The sequence below is a fragment of the Pinus tabuliformis genome, chromosome J (assembly GCF_031772625.1).
Source record: "Pinus tabuliformis cultivar Carrire ecotype Pingquan chromosome J, CPIR1, whole genome shotgun sequence".
Taxonomy (NCBI): domain Eukaryota; kingdom Viridiplantae; phylum Streptophyta; class Pinopsida; order Pinales; family Pinaceae; genus Pinus; species Pinus tabuliformis.
Window position 1 is genome coordinate 663,816,643 of NC_142295.1, and position 21,087 is coordinate 663,837,729.

Here is a 21,087-nt window from a genome sequence, read left to right on the forward strand (position 1 = left end):
AAAACCTCATAACTGTCGATGCTTGAGGGGTTGTTGAGTTCACTATTTTGTTGTTGGGCGGGGCTTTCCCCCTGCTTGTCTTCAAAGTTGTTTCTATCTTGCCCGATTTCTTGTAATTCAGAGTTTTCTTGAGAGTATTCTTCTTGGATGACAGTGTAGTGTTCCTTTTGTGCTCCTTCTCACCAGGTAGACCTGTGGTGATTTTTTCTAGCAGAATTTTTCTGGGAGGCTTTTGGGCAATTTTTGGCTAGGTGGCCTGTCTCAAAGCAGGATCGACATCTGAAGAAGATACTTTCGTAATCGAGTTTCTGGCTCCGCACATAGTCTTTACTTGTTAGGTGTATTTCAGCTGGGAATCCGACGCTGAAGTCCATTTCCACACAAATGCGTGCATACGTGGTTCTGGCATATTCCTCTGTTTCTGGGCACCTGCAGTAAAATTTCCCAATTGCATTTCCAATGGCTTCTAGTGAAGAGAAATTCCAGAGATGCAATGGTAGGTTTGGCAATCTCACCCAAACTGGTCCTGAGGTTATGAATGTTGTTGAGGGATCGAATGATGGGTTCCATGGCCTCATGAATAGGCCTGATTTATCCCAAAACCAAGGGCCGGAATCTAGAATACATTGTCTGCTTTCACAGTTTTCAAAATCTACTATAAAGAAACCCCTGGCACAGGGGTAGATATTAATTGCATCAGGAATTAGAGGCTTCCATACCTCCGAGATCCAACTGTGGAGAGTTGTCAGCTGCGGCAAAACCATTGAATTGGCATATTAGAGCACTTTCAGAGAATTTCAAAGCCTCATCGAGTGAAGCCTGGACCACCTGGACAGTGGGAGTTGGGGCTTCACTGATGATATGGGCAGGAGCTTGCCCCCCAGAGGCAGACGGAACCAAGCCAGCAGCGATTTTCGTGAAGTTGGGAGCCATCTAGAGAATGTTCTCCTTAGCAGGCGAGGGAAGCAAGACCGGGAATGTATATTAAATGTGCCACAGAGCCTCAGATCATATCATGGCAGATCTGAAAGCCAAGACCGGGAATGTATATTAAATGTGTCGCAGAGCCTCAGATCATATCATGGGAGATCTAAAAGCCTCAGATCACCAGCAGAACACCTTAGCAGGCAAGGGAAGCAAGACCGGGAATGTATATTAAATGTGCCCCAGAGCCACAGATCATATCATGGCAGATCTGAAAGTCGTAGATCACCGCAGATCACTGTAGATCTGAAAGCCACAAATCACCGCATATCTTTGAAGAGAGCGCGTATTATAATATGCACCAATGGAGGACGTCCTAAAAGCAAAGGAGCAAAGCAGAAATATGGACAAGAAATCGATGAGTCAAGAAAAGCCCGAATAGAATCTTTTACTCAAACAAAGCAGCACCAGAATGGAATGAAAGCCGTAGATCACTGCAGATCTAAAAGCTGCAGATCACCGAATCAAAAATCTTCACAGCATATTTGAAAGCCACCGCTCTGAAAACCGCATATCATTGTACGAAAGCCGCAGATCACTGCATGAAAACCATAGAAAGCCGTTAAAATTGGCACGCAGATCACCGCAGATCTGAAAGCCACAGATCCGTCAAAATTGGCACACAAATCTCCGTAGATCACCACAGATTAATGGAATCCAGATCGCAGACCAATTAAATTTTTCCAAAATAGAATGCACACACAATTAGCCGCATAAGCCAGACTGCTTACATAGATCGAGAATAATGGAAAACGCACAACCATAGAACAGAAGATTGGCACTTCGAAAATGTTGTAGAACTCCCAGCTCTGAAAACCGCAGATCACCACACGAAAGCCGCAGATCTAACAACCCAAAAAATTTCAATCTAACAAGATGATAGGAAACAAGCCGCAGATCTATGATAGGAAACAAGCCGCAGATCTGGAAACAAGCTACAGATCTGTAGAACTCCGCATCTCTGAAAACTACAGATCTGCAGCTTGTTTCCTATACCTTTGGTGCTTCTCCTACCTATGCCTCTCCTGCTGTTGGAGAAACAATAGCTGCATGGCTTGGCTTAGATGGCTCTATAGCTGGATCAACTGGTTCTGCTCAAAAAAATAGAGAGAATCTATTTTCTTATCCACTCTATCTTGTTCGGATAGGATAATAATAAGCCCTACCCAGTTCCATGTCCCATGGTTGGTGAATCTGAAGCTTATACCTAAATGGAAACTGTATCACCACCCTTTCTCTCGCTCTATTATTGATTAATGGCACGAGAAGGAATAGTGGGTCACAAAATACATCGATCTGGTATGGTTCTGGCCCTGGTCAAATGGAATACGAATGGTAGCAGGAACTAGAATGTCGCATGTGAGGATCCGAAGCTTGTTAATACGTAGATAATGGATGAGAACTAGAATGAGGAATGAAATGTGATCAAAGATCCATCTGGGTGGACTAGACTTAATAATGAGATGGAATACGATTACCTATAGAAAAAAGAGGTAGAGGTTAGAGGATATTCTTATTCTGTTTCCCTACCTATTGAATAGATGAGACTCTTGCCCTACTTGAATACTCTTGATCGCTATCCTACTCTTTAAGGCCTGGCCACTTTCTTGTAATAGTAGGGCATAGCGCATGACCACTAACCTTGCCGTAATCTAAGAATTCGGGCTCATAAGCTCGGGCTGTTCTTCCTCGTTTCCCCCACCTCTATGGAATGAACCACACTACCGGCTTACACCACTGTATGTGGTAGGTGGGAGCACCCACAACCACCTAATAACTCAGTATACCGCCAGCAAGCTAGACCCTGTAGCCCCAGTAGTCATTTCCCACAGCTTCCGCTATGTCCGAACTCCGTCCACCCGCCAGGAAAGCACTTGCCAGGGATCCTGGGGCTTACAAAGCGTATAAAGTTCTTACGGCATTTGATTTGACAGGGAAAGAAGGCAGCTTGCTTATCCCTTCATGTCGCCCATTAGTCTGGAAGAATATAAAGAGTAGACTCTGGCTATCTATTTCTACCCGAAAGCACCCGAATGAATTCTTATAGGAGGGGGAGGCATGGAACCAAAACCTCTGTCTGTCAGGACCCCTATTTACTGCGGAGGAATAGAAGCAATAATGGGTGGAAAACCACTATAGTTTTTTAAGGCAATCCATCTATCTATATGAAGGGGTCAATCTTGGTTGTTGTTCCTAATGGGGAAGCACATGCACGGGGTTATTATAGGAACGTGATGTGGCAAAACTTGCGAGATTTTTCCTTATAGAGTAAGGATCTTCAGATCCGGGGATCAAAGTCCCTTTATACACAGACATATATGAACCATACCATCTCACCTCCTCATGATAGGCTGCCTCAGAGTTCATAGCAGATTTCTGGCATCATGAAATGTTTTCTCATCTCGCTAGCTTCTAGTGGTAGCTCCATTTGAAAAACACCAATTTCACTAGCATGTGGATATTGGGAATGACTCCTTCCTATCGCAGTATATAGGACTTACTACCCTGGACAGCTGCAATATCTTAGACAAGTCAGGCAGGGGCCACTCCGTGTTGATCACTTGACATGACGAAAGGGAGAAAGGCTCTAGTAAGCTTAGCTTGAATGAATTCCTCTCGCTCTTGGGTTTACTTATTGGGTGGGGGGCTTATGGTCGAGCAACTAAAGTTTCAATTTACTTATTGGGTGGCCCCTCTCAAATAAGTAAAAAAAAAGGGCCCTCTCCTCTCCCTCTTGGTCGAGCACCTCTCCTCTCCCTCTCCTTAACAGTCGAGCCTGCTTACGCATCCTTTTAGTCAAGCGTTCGTTACCTCACCCTGCCGGACCTCTCCTTATCAATCGAGCCCCGTTGCCAGTCCTTAATAGTCGAGCCCTACCGGGGGCATCCTTATGGTCGAGCCCCTGCCGGTCCTTTATAAACGATGCACTAGATAGATGTATGTATGAGTCCTTGGTGATAGAAAGGTCATTTATGATGTATAGAGTCATGTTCTTCTTGTAGAACATCTTTTTACAGACCTTGCTTACAGTCAGGAGGAGCATGAACTAGCATATTTCAGCAGAGCAGAGATTTCAGCATGTTCTCAAAAAGAGCATGGACAGATTGGTGCACCATGGCATATTCAAAGGGGGAGCTCATTCAGAGATTTCAGCAGGTACTCAGAGGGAGTATGGACAGCAAAGGAAGAGAATATCTTGGTTCGCCCTTTGCCCTTGATGTCAAAGGGGGAGAGTGACTTGGTGTTGTTGCCATCAAGTCCAAAGGGGGAGATTGTTGGCATTATGATGCATGTGTTGTACTTGATGGCAACCCACTCATAGAAGAACATCTCACTTATATATATCTATATGAATCTACAGAAGAGATATCATATGTGACATAATACATGGGATGCAGGACAGCTCAAAGGAATCAAAAGACAAGTCCTCAGTATGACAAGTTAGCTTTGCCATCAAGTCCAAAGGGGGAGATTGTTGGCATTATGGCTCAAGTGTTGTCCTTGATGGCAACTCATACAGGTGATAGATCCCAGTACAACAGGTCAGTAGCAGAGATTGATGATCAGCTCACAAAGAATGAAGAAAATAAGAAGTACGCAGGTGCGCCGTTCAGTAGGTGCGGTCATAGGCTGGGTCCGCAGGTTCTGCATTCAGAAGGTGCGGACATGTTCGCGGGATCACAGAACAAAAGGTGCGGTCCTAAAGTGCACACACTTTCATGCAGAGAAAAGCACACGTGGGGTTTCTTATGTTTAACCCTTGGTATTTAGCCCGTCGTTCATGATCCTATGGTTGTCGGGTCCGTGGTATTGTGTTATTATGGTTTTGGACCATGGTATTGTGAAAGGCCTAAGGCTATAAAAGAGGAAGGAGATCATTTGGCTAAGTAATGCTTATGGGTCGAATATCTTAAGGAGAGCAAGATCTAAAATTCTGGTTGGTGAGTGATATCTAGATCTACATCAAGGAGAAACCTGAGCTTTATAGGGCAAATCCGCTGATGGGTCGAGATCTCCTTTGCGCATGATCAGATCTGTAGATCTGATAAGTCTGTGGCATATTTGAAGTCTGGACCGCAGGTGCGACACGTTTCAGGCGCGGAGATCCGCAGGTAGATCGAGGAAAAGGTGCGAAGGTTCGCAGGCCAGAGATCGGTGTAGGTGCGGAGGATTGCTGGAGGATCGCAGGCTAGAGGCGGGTACAGTGCGGGGGTACGCAGGCAACCCGAGCCGCAGGTGCGGATGCCCGCAGAGAAGCAAACTGCGAACTGCGGATACTCGCAGGTCAGCAGACTATTCAGGTGCGGATACCCGCAGATCAATAGATGGTGCAGGAGCGGATACCCGCAGGTTTCCATTGAAGAAGCTGCGTACTTATCTTAAAATATGTTTTAGCTGCTTCTGTTGTTCACTGAAGTGTTATGGGGTTTTGAAGTAATGTCTGGTTACTGGTATTATGTTCTGAGAAGTGATTGATTGAATGATTAGCTTCAGTATTGATGGATGAATGGATCAGGTTCATAATGACTTATCCTTATATCTGATTGCTGACACGCATACTATCCTTGTATATGTATTGATCTGGTGATTGGGTGATTCAGAAGATTGATTGATTATGTGCTTCAATGATATTTATGGGTCCAGTATGAAAATTGGATGAAACGTGGCCTTTCAGATTATGTGTTGTGCTTCAGGAGTATCCAATATGAAAATGTATGAAACATGGTACCCGGAGGAGAGAAGATTGTAGGCTGGCACCTACGTACTAGTACCTTAGCTAGTACAAGAGCTAAGGGGGTTGTAGCTCCCTTCCAGGAGAAACTGGAGAACGAGAGAGGGCTGAAGCTCTCTTCAGGTAGAAGCCTGCGTACTGGTATAAGACTGCACCAGTACATAAATATTGTAAAAGGATTTTCTTATTAAGAAGAAGATTGAGATGACTTGCAGCAGGTGGTTTTCTCCCACATTGGGTTTCCACCTTATATCATGGTGTTCATGTGTGTGGCTTATGTGTGATGATCTGTTCTATTTTACTGCACCTGTTTATTGTTAATATGGTGGATAATGTTCTAATGCACTCATTAAGGATCAACTAACTGAATCATAAGAAGTTATGGAAGTAGCATATATGAATCTGAATATGGAAATGAAAAGGTTTTATTGATATGATAATACTGATTCACCACCCCCTCTTAGTATTATTTCCAACAATTTGTAACATTAATGTAAACTTGACGTTGCTTCATTTTCAGTTCCCTTGGTTTGAATTTGGTTTTCTTTTGAATCTCATTTTTGAATTTATGAGCACATTGTACCAGTATTTTGAGCATTCAACTATAAATACTCCTGAAGCGCATTAATAAGCATATATAAGAATCAAATATAGAGTTTCAAGCAAGAACATCAACTACTTTTTATTTTGAGATTCTATTTGTTCATGCTTGACAAATTTATTGTTGATTTTCAAATAAGTTCATCACAAATTCGGGCATTTGAAAGTATACCATTTCATTCTGAGCAACAATAGAATAATTCTAGAAACCTTTTAAATATTCATCCATTATTTATTGATCCATTTGAAAAATATCTTGCAGTTCTAGTGCTCATGAATATTTTTGACTTTGGCAGTATTCGGTAGGCTTCAATGCTTAAGAATGTATCATTCAAGCCTGGAATAATGTTTCCTTTTCCTATGAACTTCTTCCGATCTATCACTAATGTTCATGATATTTTTTATCATCCTGTAAACATTTAGTTGGAATAATTTCAAGGTAAGAATTTTGTAAATAAATTTATTGCGCTTAATTTGTTAATTGTGCATAGTAGGCTGAAATTTTTCTTTTTTTAATTTAGTCTCAGTTTTACTCCTGTTGATTGACCTTTACATATTTCCAGGAATTAAAATGAGAGAATGGTTACATTGGAAGTATGACTATACCTAGTTGTGTTTCCTTTCATTCATTTACCAATACGAATAGATTCATTTAGATTAGATTCATTTTTTATTTGTATTTATTTCATTATTTCATATTTTTAAATAAGCAAATAATGAATCTGAGTTTTTCTTGGCATCCCCTTTCAATTTCTAGAAAAGGGACATAGAACATATTAAAGTTATTATATAGTTGGATCATACACACTTGTGAAAGAACTTGATTCTCGTTTTTTAAAAACTTCATCACATTGATCATATATGAAGAAATTCTAAGGAATTGCTATGGCTTGGCAATCTTTGATTCGCAAGTACTTATAAAATCTCATTTTCACCACTCTTGTCCTCCAATGAAAATTTGAAGTGGTTGCGATTCGAAAATTCATTACTTAACATTTTAGATTGAATAAGTAGATGATGTTAAACATATGTGAATTTCGAGAAATACATGGGAGAACTATAAGATTCATGAGGTAAATTTACAATCAATATTATTCTAGATATGTGTTTTATAAGTTCATCTTCATCTATTGCTAGTTTTTCTTTTCAATATTTTACTTCTTATTTATGTTTTGTTTCTTTTTCAGGTCTTAATTGGCTTAATTTTGGAGCCTTGAGATAAGCAAGCAGTCAACCATTTCTAAATTTGCAACATGACGAGGGAAGTATTTGTTGTTTCATTAGAATTTGACGATTCTTTATTTTGGTTATATTAATTAAAACCCTGCTAGGCCTTTAATACAGTATCAGAAGATTCATATCGAAGCATTATAATATTGTCACTCTCCTCAGAAGAAAGTTTCGATAAAATTATTCGGTAATCTAATATTTTTTATAATTAATATAACTATTAAAGGGACTTTTTGTTAAAAAACAAAGTTGAGCTAAGTGCTTCTTCACGAATATAATAATAAAAGGTCTGACCCCACATAATTTCCATGTAGCATTATTAGAGGTTCAAAATATCAAAACATTTCATATCAGCATCAATCATAAAATTTCTCTGATATCCCGATCCACCAATCCTCTGATCCTCCAATATCTCTTTTCTCCCATCATCCAATATATGACATCTTTGATCCTTCGATATCCCCATCCATCGATTTCTATTATCCCTTCCCGCTCATCCTCCGAAAGATGACTTAGCTGATATTGCGATGTCCATACATCTCTGATACTTTGATTGTCGATGTCCGACAAACTTCTTTCTCTCCATATCGGAACTTTCATATCAAGTCCTTCAATCCACTGTCACTCTTTTCGCACCCCCGATATCAAATCATATGATATAAGACGTATGATATCTGCTCTCACTTATATTTTAGTCATTACATTTTAATAATAAAAGCTTATAAGAAGGTAAGAATGTCGCATGTTTCAAAGATACAACCATAAAGTTTCTCCGATATTTTTCTTCTGATATGCTCCAAGGCACTCTTGAGCAACCATTATGGTAATGTGGCAATTAATAAGGAATTTGGAATGGGTAAAGGTAATGGATCATGGTTAATTCATGTTTGAATTCTATTTTATTTGAATTTTTTACAAATCACTCCATACTTATTATATAAAGATTCAAGTCCTCCTCATTGCTACATTATTTAGGATTTTGAATCAATTTCAATATCTTGGGATTGATATAAATTTAGAATAGAAAAAGAAAAGAGAAAAAGCATCGTTGCAATTCATAAAGAAGCATATCTTCCTTCTCATTCTAATGGATTTTATTTACTTTTGATTCATTGAACATAGAACATTGCTTTCTTTTAGTTGGCTACTTGATGTAGTTTAGATTTAAAAAATGATGATTTTGGGGCAATAATCTTTCAGTTAATACAACTTCTTCATACTTTTAATTCTAAATTAAAAGAAGAAGTCATTTTTTATTGGAAAAGACGATATCTCTCAGGTAATGTCGAAAACATTCTCCAATGGTAAGTTTCATACACCCACTTTCTTTCATTTTCATTTCTTTACTTTTGTTTTTAGATTTTGTTGATATAAAACTCTATTTTGGAGCTCTTCATAAACTTTTCACATATCTACGAGATCAAATTTGGAGCTCATTCTCCTTTGTTTCGTTTTCCTTCAAGTTTTTGGGATAAGCAATAAAAATCCTCATTGAAACAACTAAACTGGGGAATTTTTGAACCTTTAGTCTGTTTCTTGAGCATTGCTTTTATCAAAAAATGATTAAGATGCTTTCATGCAGATGTTACTTTGAAACGAGAAAATTTGCAACAGACAAAGACTTCTCAATTAGCTTATTATTTATCATCACTGATATTCACCCTTCAATTTCATAAGCCTAATCACTTACAACTCCTCAAGATAAAATGTACTAGATTCCCAACAATAGATAAATTTTCACTTGATTATCTTATGTTATTTCTTTTGTTGAGACATTTGTATAAGTAATCTTGTTGGGGTTTATCTTTTAAATTTGGATTTTTCTTTCTTTGTTTTTTATATTTTCGGAGTATTCTTATTTCTTTCCACTTCAATTTGGACCTCTTTTCCTTTTTCTTTCGGTTTTGCTCTGCCATGATTTATGTGGAAGGCCTTTTCTTCACTCAACAGTGGTTGTTATACATGGGAAATATTTACTCTATTTATTTCAGTGAATTTAATTTATCATTAAAGGTATATCTTTATGGAACCATAAAACCCTCTTGCTTTAAATATTTTTCATGGAGGAACACACATCATTTCTAAGTGATAGGTTTTACGTTTTCAACAAAAGAATTGATTTGCATTTAACTCAATGGATCTGTCCCACCCCTCCACTTTATAAAAGCCTCTGATTGATAGTCACGGGAAAAGAATTTAGAGACAACATTATGAAAGTATTGTATCCATTAACATAAGTCTCTACTACCATCCCACCCCATTCACTCAAATACATTATAAAATCAAAGCTAAAAAATGTGTTTATCAAAAGGGTGATTAAAAGAGGAAGCATGGGAAATACAAGTAAACTCGTCGGGGCTATGGACGCTTACTAGCAGCGGGGCTAGGCTTGTATGGCATAAAAGACAACTTCATCGGGCTACTGTTAAGGTTCGCTAGGAGCGGAGCAATGTCAGAGACCATTCATAATAATGGATATATGCTTTATCAAAAAAAACTCCTATCTGTACCTTCTTATATTTCTCATACGAGGTAATATTAAAATAATTTTTTCCCAAATTTGGATTCATGATTTTTACTCAAGTCTTCTTTTGAGTACTTATATTTTCAAACTCATATTGCTTAATTTATTTTTGTGGGAACCATGGAAATGTTTTATTGTTTTATGATTCAATGGACTCTATTATTTTTAATCTTTAGGTAAATTAAAGTTCATTATATTTATCCAAAGATAACTGGTTCTTCCCATTATATCGTCAATGTTGTAGGGAAACCCAACCCCCCATTTTTGACTTATTTACTTCAAATAATGGGGACCCTTTCCATTAATTTTTGGCTAAATCACCTTTTAAAATTTTATTTTGGTTAAACGTCCTCCAATTTCGTTATTTTCATTTTCATCGGATTTCTATTTTGATCACTTCATTGAGTTTGAATTTTCGCTAGATTTCCATCAGTATTTGTTTTGTCTCATTTGGTTACACGGTTTTCAAATGGTGCTCATCCAATGTTCAATAATTTTCACCACGTGGGTTAAAAATTGTTAAAAGTGTATATTATTTTTGTAATTAAATTAGTAGTTCATTGTAAATATTAATCCCTAGTTAAGTTTTACTAATTTCTTTTTTTTTCACTAACCATCCTACAAAATCACTCAGCCAAATTGTAGAACAATTAAAAAATGTGTTTTCGGGATCTCAGAAATTTATTCCAATTTCTAATTTTAAAATAAATTTTTTTTTTTGCTAAGTAAATTTAATCTATTATATACAAAAAAGAGAACAATTACATCCTTGGATAACAGAAAGCCATCAAGCCTGTGGGTTAGGCCGTTTGTTCATGACAGATTCAGAAACAGAGAGATTTAACCTTACTTCCCGCGCAGGGGAGACAGAGTGATGCACATAACCAACACTAGACATTCCCTGTGAAGGGTATACAGACACAAGTATCATCGCCACATCAGACACTAGACAATAGAAACGGTACAGAAAACATGAAGAAAGATTGACAGACAGAACCATAGATAACCTTTCCTCCTTTTCACTGGGCATCCAAAAATGGTGAGAGCTGGAACCTGGATTACTCATCGGGCTTCTCCTCTACGATCCTACACCAACCCATTTCTGGTTCCTGCATGTCTGGCTGAGCATGGGCCTCCGGCATGAAGCTGATGGCGCTGGCTGGCTGGGGCTGCTCCTTATGCATTTCCAAGGTGGGCTTTGGAGAACTGGGATTATGGACTTCCTTAGAATGTGGAATTAGAGCGCTGGACTCTCCCTCGTGCTGAGCTTCCTTGATGAAGAGAACAGAGACATGAGTCGTTATGCGAGGGCGCGTGAGAGAGCAGTTGAACGAGAAAGTGGCTGAACCAAATGAAGACGAATTGGCAGAGTCTGGAGAATTTGGGTCCAGGTAGTGGCTAGGGGTCAGAATGCGCTCTGTTCCCCGATGATGAGAAGAAATCCCCAAGGAGCCCGAATCAGCAGGGGGCCGTGAAGGGGTTCCTCTTCCAGATCCTCTGCGACTCAGCATACACTGGCGGGGTCTCGGCATCGCGTAATGACAAACTCGAATAGCAGCAAAAAAGTCTCCAATAGTTGAGCTACCTTGACCTGTAGTGACACCACAGGGGCTGTTGCTTGTCTCTGTGAGGGAATTACACAGCCAAAGCGTAGCCTCAGGCTCAATTCGAAACTAGCCTCCAACGTCAAACCATCCCCAGACCCATTCTTTCTCACAGCTCCGGATCTTACCGAACAGAATGAAGCATAGACTCAGATTACTGGCAGTGAGGTCATTTAAAACGCAGGTGCCATTCCCTCGATCCTCACCCGCCATTACTATGGCAATCAAGTTCGCTGCAGGCCGAAATCCTTCTGAGCAGGCGTAAGTGGACAGTGTTTTAATGCCAAGACCGAACAGATGAGCTCCCATGGTGTTAATCACCTTCGCATTAATGTCTTCCCACCTGAAGTTCTGTCCGGCGAGCATGCTGGACAGGTGCCAGCCATGCTCCGCCTTCCTCCGTCCCATCGTGGTTATTGCTCTACAGATCACCCGCATCCGGGGGTGTAGCTTCTTCTTGAACCAACTGATTGCATTCCTGTATTTTATCATTGTTTGGAATTATGTTTAATGATCCTGTGAGAAAGGCGTGATTGCTTTCTACCCCCACATTGGCTAGGATGTCGGCGACTTTGTTGCCATCCCTCTTAACGTGACTGAAGATTATTGCTCTGTTGTTAAGAAGCTCAAGTTCTATAGCTTCTAATCTGGCCTCCAGTCTCCAACTCGTTGCTATCTTGCTTGCATGAGAGCCATTGAGGAGTTGTTTGACCATATTGATAAGGAGCAGAGAATCTCCCTCTACCTCCAGAGGATAGTAGTTGTGTGTTCTTGCTAAGAGGAGACCTTGCCATAAGCCTTCCATTTCCGCCGAGTTGTTGGTGTCCCAACCAATATTTCCAAAGTAAATTCGTTGTGACTTTCCTGTATGTTTCCTGAATACTCCACCATAGCCTGCCTTCCCAGGGTTGCCCTTTGAGGCACCATCAAAATTGAGCTTGAATGTGTGCTCTGGAGGAGCTGTCCAAGAATCTTTGTGTGAATTGAAGGTTCTAGGGGCATTGTTAAGAGAAACATTAGGGAGTTGCATATTCCAATTTTCCCAAATGGCTCTCTCATTGTCGAGTGAGGGAAGGTCCTCCTTTGTCCAGGTATGTATCAGCAGTGTTTCTTTGAGGTTTGTGCAGAATCTGCTCCATATATTCTCTAAAGAAGAGCTTTGATCTTTAAATATACGTTTGTTCCTTTCTTTCCAAATTCCCCAAACTAGCAAACCTGGAATTATTTTCCACATATGGTTAAGAATTCCACTCTTGAATGGTTTCTTTTGCCATAGACGCAGAGTATTTATGATGTCCTCTGCCACTCTACATCTTTTCTGACATCTGAAGCTTACCTTCTCCCATAACTGATTGGCTATAGCGCAGGAGTCAAACAAATGCTGAAGGGTTTCCTCCTGGGCTCTACAATTGACACACATCGAGGGACCATGATAATTCCTTTTCCTTAGCCTATCCCATGTTAGGATTTTTTGATGTCCCACCAGCCAAAGAAAAAGAGGAGATCAAGGGGAGACGGATTGGAGTTGATTAATTTGTAAGCTTCGGAAGTTGTGAAGGTTCCTTTTGGCCTATATCCCCATCTTAGAATGTCTTTGTCTACTGAATGTCGTATGCATCGATTTTGGAGCTCCCTTTCCAGACTCTCCCTGAAGGGGCGATCCGTATTCCTTATTATCCTATCACTTTGAATCCATTGCCTGTATCCTTGCTCATTCTCCTGGGTCCAGTGTTGTCTAACTGTTTGCTGCTGTTGCTCCTCCCTAATGTAAGATGGAAGAGGGTGGAGAGTGCTACTGAGCTTTGGCATTTGGTTCCAGGCGTCAGTCCAGAAGCGTGTTGTTTCGCCATTTCTTACTTCCCAAAAGCTGTGGTGTTGTATCAACATGTAATGTTGCTTGGCCGCATTCCATATGAGGGAGCCTTTTGCATTGGGAATAAGTCTTATAAGCTCCTTTTGTGGTCTGGATTTGCGTATTTGGCTGTCTAGATTGAGGCCCAAGGTTTATCAGTGTTGGAGAGCCACTGCCACCAGAGTTTGGCACACATTATTGCATTACTTTGATTGGGATCTCGCAATCCAATGCCTCCCTTTTCTTTTGGCATACAAACAGTTGTCCAGTTTACCAGGGCCCATTTACGATTGGTAGCTGTGCTCCCCCATAGGAAGTTGCGTTGAAGATCCTTTATTCTTTTTATAACCCATTTGGGCACTGCAAGAATTGAAAACAGATAGATCGGCATAGCCTGAAGCACAGCCTTTATGAGCACCACCCGGCTAGCAATGTTAAGAGTTCGATGCGTCCACAGATTTAGACGCGAATCCAGCTTCTCAATTAAGGTGCGCCAGGTGGAATGTTTGATGGCTGAGTCTATGAGGGGGGCTCCAAGATATTTTTAGGGGAGAGAGTCAATGGGGAAACCCAGAATGCGAGCTATTACCCGCTGCACCACAGGAGCTGTGTGAAAGAAGTAGATATGAGATTTGGCATTGTTAACATTGGTGCCCGAGGCTTCAGTGAAGTCATTGAGAAGAGATTTGAAGAGGGAGGCTTCCTGAACCGAAGGGTATCCAAATAGCATATTATCATCAACAAATTGCTGATGGGTTATGGCTGGGGTACCATGGATGGAAAGGCCTTTGAGCTGATGGGAGGCAAGAGCAGATTTAATATGCCTTCCTAGTCCTTCGGCCATTAAAACAAAGAGGAATGGGGAAAGAGGATCGCCTTGCTGAATTCCTCTGGAGGGACTGAAGGGTTTTGAGGGATGCCATTTACAAGTATGGAGAAGGAGGAAGATATGAGACTCATAATCCACCGCACCCACATGGGTGAGAAACCATAAGCATTTAACATTTTTTTCATATAAGTCCAACTTAGTTTATCAAATGCTTTTGAGAGATCGAGCTTCAGTAGCATACCTGCCTGTTTGTGATGCTTGAGGGTATGGATAACTTCATGCGTGAGGATGATTCCATCGAGGATCTGCCGCCCTTCTACATAGCCGGACTATTCCGGTGATATTAATAGAGGCAGAAGAGGTTTTAGCCTGTTTGCAACGACTTTGGATATAACTTTATAAATAACGTTGCATAGTGCTATTGGGCGGAATTTGTTCGGTGTGTTAGATATCTCCTCCTTTTGGATGAGCGCGATGAAGGTTGCATTGAGGGCAGGTAAGAGCCAGTGCAGTGCTCTGGATTCCTCCACAACTTGCCAAACCTCATCTTTTAACATCTCCCAGAACTTGTGATAGAAGGTGGTTGAAAAACCATCAGGTCCCGGGGCTTTGCCCTCTTTGAGCTGGTGCATGGCTATGTCCACCTCCTGAGGGAGAATGGGGCGAAGGAGGAGCTCATTATGTTCCTCAGTGATAATTTTTGGAATCTTTCGAATGATTTTTTCGATGGCTGGATTTCTGTTTGCCTTAGGCTCACTGAGCACCTGTTGGAAATGTTGAAGAAATTCCTCCTCAATTTCTTCATGCTTTTCCACTCTTGTCCCTTCCTGATTCTGAATGAAGGAAATGTTGTTGTGCATTCGTCTTTGGACAGTAGTTCTATGGAAGAATTTAGTGTTCCTTTCCCCCTCTTTTAACCATCTTATCCTGGATTTTTGCCTCCATAGAATTTCCTCCTGCTTTCTCCTCTCCTCCAATTGAGTATTTATGCGTTGCTCCTGTTCTAAGGTCCAGTTGGTGTGTCCCTTGTCTATGATTTGTTGTTGAAGATCTGCCATTTCCTTGTTTAGAATTTGTTGTTCCTTGAAGATGTTTCCAAATGTCTCTTGGTTCCATTTCTTAATTTGGATTTTTAGATATTTGAGTTTCTGTTGAAATTGGAACATTTTAGATCCTTCTGGTGGGCAGAAGTTACTCCACGTTGTTTTGACGAAGTCCTTGAAAGCAGGATGTGTGAGCCAACACTCTTCGAAGTGAAAGGGTCGCTTGATAGTGTTGCCTGGCCTTTGCCATTGGAGAGATATGGGCCAATGGTCAGATCCTGAGTAAGGGAGAATGGCGGTTGCTATATCCCCGCCTAGATGAACCGAATTATCGGAGATGAGGAATCTATCTAGCTTTGAGGTGATTTGATACTTTCCAGCTCTGCGATTGCTCCACGTATGTATGCCGTTGCAGAATTGCAAGTCGATGAGTGAGTTGTTTTGTATAAAGTTTTTGAAGTAGACATTTTCCTAATCCATCCTGATTCACCCACCCCATTTTTCCTCCAACTTGGTGATCATATTGAAATCCCCTCCGATGATCCAAAGAGGATGCGTTCTACTTAAGCTAAGTGCTTCTATTGTATTGAGTAAAGCTATTTTGTTTCCAGCTTCCTGTGGGAAGTAGACATTAGTAAGGTTGTCGTGAATATTAGTACCTATGATGTGGAAGGTAGCCTGTATTATATTGTGGGAGGCATGAAAGTCCTGGAGAGCGATCATCTGTGGGTTCCATACTATAGCTAATCCTCCTGATGCTCCTTCTGCGTCTACTGCTACTGATTGGCATCCTGGCCAAGCTCTGGAGAGGATGCTTCCTAGCGTATTGCTATTGCATTTAGTTTCTTGAAGAAAACACATTTGTGGTTTCTCCATCTTTATCATGTTTTTTAGAGTTCTGAGTTTCCCTGGGCTATTGAGCCCCCTTAAATTCCATGATGTGAGTTTCATGATTCACTATTGATGAAGGGTTTGTAGTACTTCGTCAATTTTGCATACCTGCCTGAATCCACCAAGATCTTTCCTACTTCAATTGTTCGCTGGAGATCTGTTCTTCTTCCTCTCTTTTTGAAATCTCTTGGGGGGAGGCTTCCATCCCAGGTACTGCTTGGTTGGATGCCTAGTTGCTTCTGCTGATATACCTTCGATAGAACTATTTCCAGCTTGTTGAGTTGCAATTCTGGGATTTGATCATAGCTTTTCTTTTTGCATGCTTGCTCGAGCTCTAGTAAGTCCAGCCCTTCCATGTCGAAATTTTCAGGATCTTCGTCCATGATTTCCGGTTGAATTTTCTCTCCAGTTGTTTCTGCGAGGGAAATGAGATGGTTCAAGGTTCCATCTACTTCCATTTCAATCTCTTTTCCTGTACTGTCATTTTGGTTATCCATGAGGGGGGCCTTTTTGTCCTTTGGGTTACTAGAAACAGGGGTAGAGCTGGAAGGATTGTTGATGTCGGGGGTGGATAGCAGTGTCGCATTTGGCTTTGAGCTTGAGGGTTGTTCTTCTGAGGTATGAGCCAGAATCTGAAAACTGTTACTCGTGGAAGGAGTGGATGCAGAGTTTTGATGCAGTTTCTTCCCAGGTGCAGGCTTTTTGTGAGCTCGTTTTCGGTTATAAACTTTGGTAAAGCCTTCTTGGGCTGACTTATCAGAGGGGTCAGAGGGGCTGGATGTAGGGGCTATGACATTTAGCGGACAATCCCTAAAAAGATGCCCATGAGCATGGCACTTGCGACATCTAAACGGAACATGTTCATAATCTAGAGGTTGGATCCATTCATAGTCGTCATGAGATAAACTTACCGTATCAGGTAGCGCCTTGTCTAGTCGCATGAAGACGCAGATGCGGGCGTATGAAGTGTATCTTCATAGCTTTGTTTCTTCTGCTGCTTTTATGTATTCCCCCAGTCCGCTTCCAATTTTCTTGAGTATTCCTTCATTCCAGTATTCTTCGGGAAGTGAGTACATTCTGATCCAGACAGGGGCCCAGGTGAGGTCTTCCTTGTCCGGATTGAATCTTGCTATCCATTCTCTCAGGTACAAGCCTGCTGAGTTAAAGAAGTATGGGCCTTGGGTTAGGATTCTGAACTTGTCTTCTAAGCAAAAAAAGATAACAGTAAAAAAACCCTTCGGTCCCAGCTGCAGAGTGATGTCACCTTTGGGTTTCCATTTTGCCGAGATCCAATCGTGCAAAGCTTTTTCGGTTGGCCACATTCCTATGAACTTTCCTATGAGTGCATGTTCTGTCATGTACTTTATTCTCTCATTGATTATCTGACTGGGCAGTTCTATCCTGGGTCTTTCCTCTGCTATTGACTTGCAGGTTTTTGAAGTAACCTTGATTTGTTCCTCTGGCTTGTCTTTTCCTTCTGGGTTTGCATCCTTCTTGTCAGTCGGTATTGCTTTATCTTTCAACTTGTTCTGTTGCAGTGACTTCTCGGTATTCCTGTCTGCGCGGATCGACCCAAATATTAGGGATCCCATGTGCTCTGGCAGCGCATCGATTGACTGAGGGGAGGGCTTCGAGGCCCCCCCTTGTGGAGGTTCCATGTGCGTCGTCTTTATTCCTGAGGCTCGTTGTCAGGCGTTGGAGGTCAGACCCTCTCAGGCTGCAGAGCCGTCCTTGTGTGCTATGGCGCAGGTTGTCTGACGGAAACCCTAGTTGCAGAGCTGCACGACCCCGCATGCAACCATGTACTTATGTCTTTAAAATAAATTACCAAACCCAAAATCTCAAAATTGCGAAGTGGTTGCAGTTCATTTTGTAGAATTTTTAATTCCACTCCAAGTGATACCCACTTCACCTCACCTCCTTCCTTTCAACATAAAACTTCTAGTTATAAAACCTTCGATTTTAAACTTTTGATTTTAAAATCTCTGAAATAAAACTTTCCATTTTGAAACCCCCAATTTAAAACTTATGATTTTAAAACCCCTTTTTAAAATCTTCAAATTTCAAAACCTCTGATTTAAAACTTCCGATTTTGAAAACCCTGATTTAAAATCTTTGATTTTCAAAACTTTTGATATTCCGATATCGAAACATCGGTGTATCGGAGTTTTTATTTCATGCGCCTTTTAAAACTTGAGATATTTCAAAAACTTTTGAACTTCTATTTTAAGGTTTATGCAATTTCCTAATTTAGTTCTACTGTAAAGTTTGGTTTCCCTTATGACTCTCCTCTCCGTCATGATGACCTCACCTCCTCCCTTATCACTCTACCTCTCCTCCCTACTCCATTAACTCCCATGCCCACATATATGGGTTGACTTTTGCATATAAAGTTTCATTTTTTTTTAATTATAAGATTTTTTTAATTAATGAATATATTATATTAATATTATAATATATTTAATTATAATTTTTATATAATATAATTATAATACTAATATAAATATAATTTTTAATCTTAAATTAACTTTTAATCTATATTTTTAATTAATTAATTAAATTCCGATTATAATTAATTTGCAATTAATAAAATTTAATTTTGTAATTACAATTAAATTATTACTAATTAAGAAATAATTATAATTTCATTTAGGATTAAATTTTAATTAAAAAATTCTTATTTTTGGCCCATGCAACAAATTTTCCAAAATTTTGGCAATTTTGATTCTTCAACTTTGGAAGCTCATAAGTTGAGATTTACTTAGCCAAATGAGGCCTAGGATGGATCCTTGGATATATAATAATCCTGGAAAATATTTTTGAAAAAGTTGCATAAACAGATTCGATCATTTATTGGGTCTAAAATTTAGCAGAAGATCAAGATCTGAATTTAAAAATATATATATATGAGTTTAATTTTCTACATTTTCATTTGCTCATAGCTTTTTTAGAGTGTAGATCCATTCGTTTATGTTGTCCTTGACCAATTAGATCTTTACAATAATCAATGAAAAGCTCAAACTTCCTTTTATTTATTTATGTATTTAATTAAGTTTTAATTGAAGATATTTTATGTTCTAGATTTGATATTTTTTATTTTAATTTGCATTTCAATTAAATTTTGATTGGTTTTTGCAGGGAAACAGTTGAAGAGATGAGGAAAAGAAGATTTCAATCAATGGGATTGCTCCAACAATAGTAGAATAAGAATTTGGACCAATGAAAATGGTTGGAGCGGAATTACTCTTCAACAGCTCTCTTATTTGGAATTCATTTTGTAAATTATAAATAGTGGTTTGTAGAATGAGAAAAGGGCTTCTCTCTTCTACAATTTTGTAATTCTTAAAGCACTATTGTAATATGGATTTTAGGTTGTAGGTAAACAGGGGATTAATCTCATATCTAGAGATTATTGGGATTTTTCTATTGCATTCTGAACTATGTATGGGGAGCAGAGCTTGCACTATTGCAGCTCTTGTTTTAACAACGGATTTTATGAGTTGTAGAGGGTTGTTGGGGGTCAGAGCTAGTGAAACATGTTCAATAAATTGGTATTTAAAATACTATTATTTTAATGCTATTTTAATCATATAATAGCAAATACTTGTGATTTTCAATCATATTTGTACACTATTGTCTATGTGAGTGATTTATTGCAACTATCTATTGTTTATCTCTTCTCTTATGTGTTGAACTCTGATTTTCGAGTAACTACTTACTCAGAGATCAACCTTTTAATTATGACTTAAAAAACAGTAATATTATGTGAACTATTTCCTTATATTATTGTTTAATCATTCAAGTTACTGATTTAACAATCATCATCATTTTGTGAACTACTTCCTAAATGTTGTTGATTAATTATCTCAATTAATAGATCTCTTAACAGAATGTGTTTTGGTATTCATAATATCAGTTAATTGAACTACTTTGTTAACTTGATATTCATTATAAGCCAAACATATTTAAATCTCAATCATTTAATTACTTTTCTCTTGGTTGGGTTAGATCTACATATTCCTAATCGAGATAGGCTTAGGATATTTTTCCTTTGTTTGCATTTTAGGATTAGTTTGCATTTATATTTAATTCTACATTTTTAGAAGTCCTCTTATCAAAGAGGAAAACTTTAGTTGTGGCTTGGCTGAGCCCTAGATTAGCTGAAGGATCAATTTCTTGCCTGATCAAAAAGATGGTTGATCTGATGTCTCTTCTCTATTGGTAGGTGAAATTCATATTTTAAGCCATTGTAGATAGAGAGAAGGTAACTAGACCTAGTTTAACTAGTCGGAACCACCCTTTTAGAGGAAAAGGAGTTGCTCTAAGTTCCCGACTATTAGTCATCATAATTGCCTTATTTTTAACTTCCATTTTACCCTAAACACACTACCTAAGCCCTTTGTTTTACCTTTGGAACCCATTTATTCCTACACTTCTTCTAACCCTTGCACTTATTCTTGCACTTCTTTCATGATTTTCATTATTAAGGGTTATATGAATTTAATTAATAATTAAAAATATTAAATAGCCTATTTGTCTTTGCAACTTACATATTTTATTTCCTAAGTTATTTTGATAGAGAGAAAGTATTAATCGTTGTGTAATATGGGGTTGGTGCAGGAACATTCTTGGATTGTCCGCGTTCTTGTACATGGACGTTGGAAGCATCAACACGGTGAAGGTTCACCGCCAAAGGCCACTACAGCTTAGCAATCTGCACACATTCCTCGCCAAAATATCAGCAACACTCTGTTGAGCTCGAAGAATTAGGGAAAACATGGGATATGGAGGCCATGGT